General features: G+C 40.1%; 1 pseudogene; it reads left to right on the top strand.

The window, feature by feature from the left end:
- Positions 1-204: 204 nt before the first annotated feature.
- LOC136317921 (small nucleolar RNA U3) lies at positions 205-384 on the top strand (annotated as a pseudogene).
- The last annotated feature ends 7,703 nt before the right edge of the window (positions 385-8,087 follow it).

The raw sequence follows: 8,087 nt of genomic DNA, 5'->3' as shown, positions 1-8,087 counted from the left end.
AAAATTTTTTCAAACATGGTTATGATAATGGCTGAATCGTCCCGTCATGTGGCTGTACCATACATTATTTAACTATTCCCCTGGTTTCAGGCATTTAGATTCTTTCAAATTTTTTTCATCATAAATGATTCTTTGAAAAGCACCTTTGCCCCTAAATCTTTGAGTTTCTCCTAAGGTCAGAATTTCTACAATTGCTAATGAGTAAAGACTATACTTTCAGGGATCATTTCTATAGTTTGTTGCTAGTGAGTAGTTTTTATTTATTGATTTTAGAGAGAAAGGAAGGGAAAGAGAGAGAGAGAGAGAGAGAGAGAGAGAGACAAATATTGATCTGTTGTTCCATTCATTTATGCACTCATTGGTTGATTCTTGTAGGTGCCCTGACCGGGGAGAGAACCCTCAACCTTGGTGCATCGGGACAATGCTCTAACCAACTGAGCTATCCGGCCAGGAAAGGAATGAATAGTTTTTAAAGTTCTTAAAACATTTCACTATATTCTTTTCCTCATTTAACACTCTCACCAGCAGAGCACATCAATGCCTGTTAGTGTTATCCTTAGAACCAGAGTAAGCAGAAAAATTTGAAAATAAACTTGTCTACTTTGGCAGGTCTAAAGTGATTATCTTAGAGTTGCTCGAATTTGCATTTCTTTGATTGCTAGTTAGGTTGCAAAACTTCAATATGTTAATTGGTTATTTGTGTTTCTCCTGAAAATTGTGTGTGCATGTCTTGGCCCACTTTTTTCTATTTGTTTATTTGCCTTTTTTATGCTTGATAATAGTTTGTTTTTGACACTAACAATATAGTCCTTTGACACCAGTGCTAATCAACAGAATACTCAATCAGAAAAACCAGATGTTTATAATACAGTATGAATTAGAAAGTTCCTGGGAAGATTGTAAGGGGAAAAAAAATGTAAAGTTTATTGTAGGATCCAAATACATGAAAAACTTGCTACATTTATACTTAGAAAGTCTTAATATTCTGTACATATAAATCCTTCCTAGGTTAAGTTGTAAGTTCAGCATAATTAAAAACAAAAACCACTATAGGATTTTTTTGAAACTCAACAACAACTGATTCTAAATTTAATAGGAAACATTGAAAGTACAGAAAAATCTTAAATAATTTTGAAAAAGAACAAAAGATAGTGGTGAGGGAAGGGAGAGGCCCATTCTACCAGACATCAAGACATATTTCAAAATCACAACAATTTGAAAAGAATGGTATTCTTTTCATATTCATAGGAACAGACTAATTCATGAAACAGAAGAGAGACACCCCCTTCCATAAAAAGTCATTGATATATAAAATAGGTTCTTTCACAAATCAATTGGAAAAAGTCCAACTATATTCAATAAATAGTATTAGGACAATTGGCTCTCCATATGGAAAAAGACTAAAATTAGATCCGTACATCATATCCTAAAATAAACTTCTCTACATTATTGTCCTAAAGGTTAAAACAACAGCAGCAACAACAACAACAGCAAAACAATACTCTAAAAGAGAAAGAATATAAGAACAAGTTCATAGTGATCTTATATATACAGTTATTATCTCTTGCTTTGACACTATAGTCCCTTCCAACTAATCTCCCTGGTTTCTCTCAAGTCTTCCTCCACCTGTTCCGTCCCCTGAAGGACACAATGATCTTTCAAATTATTAATAAGATAAGGTCTCCTTCCTGCCTCTGTGCAGTGGCCCACCAGTGGCCCTTACCCTGCTTACCTTTCTCTCTCTATTTCCTACCAGTTGCCCCTGGTCATTGAATTCCAGCCTGACTGGCTCTTTGCTTTATTATTCCTCAAATATTTTAAACATCTTGACCGTCTCAGGGAGTCCTCTGGCTTTTCTCTCTGTCTGGAATGTTCTTGTCCTTGATCAGCACATAGCTTATTCTCTCGCTCTCTCTCTTTCTCCCCTGCTCTCTCCAAGACATAAAATGCACACACCATAAAGGAAAAGATTGATAAACTTGTGTATCAAAATGTAAAGTGATTGGTATATGATATCCCAGAAAAGTTAAAAGTGATTTGATGAAGAACAGAAGACATTCAAAACTGAAAACTATTAGTATACAGAACATACAAAGAGCTCTTACAAATCAATAAAAGACAAGTAATGGAGTAGTAATGAATAAAAATATGACCGGGTAACTCACAGAGGAGACACTAAGGACTATCATCCCTAGGGATGGAAGAACAAAGGGAATTGGTTGGAATTTTTTAAAGTTAGTGCCTTTGAGTTCAAAGATAGCACAATAAACTCATTTGGGAGTGTTGGGAAAATTGCAATCTGGTATCTACTACTACTAGTATTTTGAATCACCACTGCTGGGGTGAAGAAGAATTACCAGATTAGTGCTGATGGGCACAGGAAGTAAATAGGAAGAAGCATTGATTTGTCTTTCTTCCCTACTTCTGGTATTCTTGAGTCCTCTTTTGGCAGAGTCAATATAGGGAGCAGCTGGTCAAGGAGAAATGTGGTTTACAGAGTCTCAGCCTCAGTATCACAAAGTGGTACACAGGAGACAGGGCTTGAAGCTTAGAAAAAGATAGCTTAATAACTGACACTTCTCTATTTTGTGAGTCTTTTTGGGAGACAGGGTTTTGCCCCTGCAAGGGGGTCAGATATACTCTCTCTCCAACCCTGGCAATCAGAGTGTGACCTAGGCTATTTGAATGGACTATAAATCTTGAGAGAATGGAGCCAAGATTAAGTAAGAGTTGAAAAATCACTCAGGGTTGAAATGGCCACATTGAGAGTCCAGATGTGGGGGTGTCTAATGTGTAGGGGTGTAGGACCAACGGCAGCACCTACTAACACCTCTCCTATGCCATAACTTGGCTGTGCTCTTTATTGCCTATTTGCCTTTGTAATTGCCCATCATAAGATTATTTCCAGACTTTCTTTCTATATCTGGATGACCCAATAACCAGCATATTCTTTTTCAGCTTACTTACATTCAAGTACTCAAATGGATAAAAATACCGTGTGTGTGAATTTTTCACAAATGACTGGAAGAAAATATTATAAAATATCACCATTATTAATTCTGGATGATGGTACTAGAGATGTTTGTTGCTTTTCTCTGTTTTGCAACTGAAAAGTTTTTCAAAAATACACAGAATTGAAAATTAACAACTAAGAATTACTTTAAAAATCTTATAAAAGGCAGCCTGACCTGTGTTGGCACAGTGGATAGAGTGTCAACCTGGGATAATGAAGTTTCCAGCTCAACCCTGAAGTTGCGACTTTGATCCTCAGTCAGGGCACATATGAGAAGCAATCAATGCACAGCTAAGTGGAGCAATGAATTGATGCTTCTCTCTCTCTCTCTCCTCCCTCCCCTTCAAATAATGTCTCATAAGAAGCAGAAATCAGCCAAATACCCATATATTTTGCTATAATTTAAAAAGATAGATTTAACGCTCAAATATCTGTGAAAATTAATTGGTAATATAGGAAGTGAAGCTTGTTCTGGAATTTTTTTTCCTAGTCAATTTTCCCAGTGTCTAATTCCCTAGTCCCACTTGCCAAGTAATACTAACTCAAATTAGTTTTGAAAGTCACAATTTTTAAGGGTATTTTTCTAGTGCTTTATAAATCTTTTTGTAATAGGTTTGGACAAGCTGTATTAGTACCAGCTAGAGCTAGACACCATTTTAAACCCCAAATTCCAACTATTTATTTCTATATTCTCCTATTGCAGGTTGGGTTGTCCAGGAAGCAGGCTGTGAGACAGAGTTCAGTGGGCAGGACGTTTATTAAGTGTGCTCTTGGAATAAACACCTGTGGAAAGCAAGGTAAAGAAGCAGGAGAGGACAGAGGGAGACGTTGACCTGCGAAAAGGGCCCAGTGACAGCTTACGCCCACTCCACAAGGAACTGTATGACTACAATGGCCCATCAATGTTGTCCTGTGTTGTCTGATCAAGTGGTGGCACAGTGGATAGAGCATCTACTTGGGACACTGAGGACCTAGGTTCGAAACCCCAAGGTCACTGGCTTGAGTGTGTAATCGTAGACATGACTCCATAGTTGCTGGATTGAGCCCAAAGGTTGCTGACTTGAAGCCCAAGGTCACTGGTTTGAGCTCAAGTTTGCTGAATTGAACAATGGGTCACTGGCTCAGTTGGAGCCCCCTGGTCAAGGCATGTATGAGAAGCAGTCAATGAACAACTAAAGTGCCACACAACTGCAAGTTGATGCTTCTTATCTCCCTCCCTTCCTGTCCGTTTCTATGTCTCTGTGTCTCTCTCTCTAACAAAAATTGGGCCCAAATAATCAGGCCTTCATACCCCTGCCTTTCCAGGACAGAGGGCAACCCTGGAAAGGGTTGGACTCAGCAGAGGAGGCTCTCTGAAACCCAAGTGGTCCCTGGAGAGGCCAACAGCCCTCCTGGCAGCTGGGGCACCTAGCCCTTTTTCTGAAGTGGGCTCTGGATGGTGCGGTTCCGTGTCCACCACATTCTCCTTGTCAGACCTGTGCTGGGGTACATTCACATTTGTTATATCGCAAAATTGTCAAAGCACTTTGAGGTATAGGTTGTGTTTTGCATTTTACACATGAGGAAACTTGGCTTGTGTTTGTTTTTCCTGATGAAAACCCAGCATGGGGCAATATTTCACAGGTGGCCAACTACTTGGAGCAGCCTGCGTGCTTATGGAGAGAAAGAGAGCCAGCCAGCACTTTATTGGCAAGTGTCAAAATTTGGACTTCTTGTTCTGCTTTTAAATTCCTCTCTTACCATGGGGGGTAATCACTCTTCTCTCTTTGCTCTCATTCCCTCTTTCATTTTAGTTTGTAATTTTAAAACTATGTATAATCAAAATAAGACTAGTGAGAGCTATAAGGAATTCTCTCCTCTCTTTTCCTGTTAAGGTTTTTGCAATGGGGTGGATTGTCTTGACCTGACTGGTTCAAGCAGAATTGTACCAAAGAATCAATGTCTGCTCCTCTGACTTGTGGCCCCAGAATTGTTTCCCTGACTTTCATTGTATTTCTCATTAGTCAGCAACTGGATGTCCCAGCCACATGGAACACAGAGGTGACTCAATTTGTTATCTGATAAACTGGAAAGTTAACACCGGCAGAGCAGTCTTTTAGTATCATCAAGGAAAGCAATTCGGTACCTATTAGAATGTTGGAAACAGTTTTGTTAGGGAAGTAGCAAACACAGCTTTCTATGTGAGCAGTTTGACAAAATATTGAACAAAGCCAGGTATCAAGAGAAAACCTGTGAGAATGAGGCAAACCCAAGGTGGCCCAGTGGAGGAGAGAGTGCTGGGATGCATTTCCGGACTGGCAAACCCAAGGTGGCATGGTGGAGGAGAGAGTGCTGGGATGCATTTCCAGACTGGCAAACCCAAGGTGGCACGGTGGGGGAGAGAGTGCTGGGATGCATTTCCGGACTGGCAAACCCAAGTGACATGGTGGAGGAGAGAGTGCTGGGATGCATTTCCAGACTGGCAAACCCAAGGTGGCACGGTGGGGGAGAGAGTGCTGGGATGCATTTCCGGACTGGCAAACCCAAGTGACATGGTGGAGGAGAGAGTGCTGGGATGCATTTCCAGACTGGCAAACCCAAGGTGGCACGGTGGGGGAGAGAGTGCTGGGATGCATTTCTGGACTGGCAAATCCAAGGTGGCACGGTGGGGGAGAGAGTGCTGGGATGCATTTCCAGACTGGCAAACCCAAGGTGGCATGGTGGAGGAGAGAGTGCTGGAATGCATTTCTGGACTGACTAATTTATCAACTTCTGAGGCCAAAGATAGCTCTCTGGGCCTTGATTTCTTCCCCTATAAAGGTTCTTCAAAGCTCTGGATTTCTACAGAAAGTCACTTGGAAAGAGGGGCATTGAATCAGTGAACATACACACACACACACACACACACAATTTGTATAAAAGCATATTGAAGCACTTTGGTTCCTTTAATCATATGAAACTGCTAAAATAGTCAAATTCTTTTCCTATTAAGATTTGATGATCATGTGAACTGATGGGGAGAGGGAGAATTGCTCAGTGTTTCAGAAAATGAAGACAGTCCATTTTCTTTTGCTGTTATAAAGCTCAGTCTTGAGATGGCTATCTTTATATGTGGAAAAGGTATTTTCACAATGAAAGGAAGATTCTGAAGAATTTGGACCAATATATGGAGAACTGTATATTCTTGGACGTAGCAGATTGTGGCTCATGTTTACTAAAAACTCTATGTTGGCCCAAACAAAATAATGAAAAAATAGTAACTCAAATAAACAGAGGCACAAGAGGTAGAAATAATTTAAAAATGTACAAAGATAACCTGACCAGGTGGTGGTGAAGTGGATAGAGCTTTGGCCTGGGACGCACAGGACACAGGTTTGAAACCTCAAGGTTGCCAGCTTGAGCACAGGCTCATTCGGCTTGAGTGCGGGCTCACTAGCTTGAGCATGGGGTTGCTGGCTTGAGCATGGGATCATGGACATGATGCTATGGTGGCTGGCTTGAGTCCAAGGTCCCTGGCTTGAGCAAGGGGTCACTCGCTCTGTAGGAGCCCCCAACTCTGGTCAAGGCACATATGAGAATGCAATCAGTGAACAACTAAGATACTGTAATGAAAAGTTGATGCTTCTCATCTCTCTTCCGTCTAGCCTATCTGTCCCTCCCCCAAAAATATGCAAAGATAAAAGTCTTAGAGACTTTCTGCTACCATAATTTAAAGGATATGCAGTCCTCTACCCTTTATTTAGGAAAAGTAATGTCAGCAAATTCAATGCAGTGCCCTAGCTTCAGATTTCAGCTCCCAATTTACTAGCTTCATGTCTTTGGGAAGTCTACTGACACTTCTGTGAGCCCTAGTTTGTTTGGCTATAAAACATATATATATTAGTACCTGTCTTCTTGAGGAGTAAAAACACCCGCACAGAGCCTGACACAAACATAGGAGCTCAAAAATATTAGAATGTAGATATGAAATGAATGCTTTCATTTTTATAAAACTATTCTGAAAATAGTAGCAATTACAGAACAGATAGAGATGCAAAATGAGGACGTCTGACTAATGTGACTGAAGTCATCTACAAACTCAATCATGGAGATTTTAGCACAGGGAAGAGAAGCCAAGTCTTGAAACTCTATGTTCTAGTCATTATGCCATTTTCTGCCAGAACTCCAAAGCTTCATTACTATTTCCTGTTGCTTTAAATATTGCACTAATTACTATGCCCTTTGAAAATAAATTACCAAAATTTTTTCTAGACTCCTGAGTGTAGAAATCACCTATTTTTATAAAGATTTTAAATGGTTACATTTGGAATAGCTACGCATACAGCAGGATATTCATGTAATTGATTTTCTTATCTTAGGAAAAAGGTTAATCAGATGCCCTGTTTGAGAAAGAGAGAAAAACAGCCCTTACTTTTTGGGCTTCTTTAAAATGCTTTCCTGGCATTATCAGTTGGTTGACTCAAAATACGACCTTATTCTGTGGGCAATGAACCAAATCCTTTTGGTCTAACTCAAAAACTGTGTGTGTTTGTGTGTGTGTGTGTGTGTGTGTGTGTATCCCCCTTAATTTTGGCTATTTCACTCTGTAGTATTCTATGTTGTACCTGTTCTGAATTATCCAGAATAGAATGTTGTTGTTTTTTTGGCTCCTTCCTTTCCCTTTGTTGCTTAAGTAGTTTGTTTGTATAAATATGTATATATAAGTGTGTGTATGAATAAAATCCTAAAATAACACTTCACCTCAAATGAATGCAGTGATGTGGCAACCTGACCTTTCAGGAACTTGGTTGATACCAATAAATAAGTCTAAACAGGCTGCTGAGTGGCTAAACTAGGTGTCACTCAACCCGTGCACAAAAGCCAGTGCATTTTATTATAGCAGAGCTTCCCAGACACTTATTTAGCACTGTTTATTTGTACTTAACACCCAATTCTTATCCACTCGATTACCGGCCCTCACTCCTATCCACCAGGATTTACAGCAGATTAGAAGCAGTAAATTAGAAGTGTTGTCCTGGGAAAGTGGAGTCACTGGGTAGGAGTGGGGTAGCGTAGGGGCTGGGGGCATGTGCCACTGCTGAGAGCTTATAGAAAG

The sequence above is a fragment of the Saccopteryx bilineata genome, chromosome X (genome assembly GCF_036850765.1).
Source record: "Saccopteryx bilineata isolate mSacBil1 chromosome X, mSacBil1_pri_phased_curated, whole genome shotgun sequence".
Lineage (NCBI taxonomy): Eukaryota > Metazoa > Chordata > Mammalia > Chiroptera > Emballonuridae > Saccopteryx > Saccopteryx bilineata.
The sequence above is the reverse complement of the archived record's forward strand: the minus strand, read 5'-3'. Positions and strand labels throughout refer to the sequence as shown.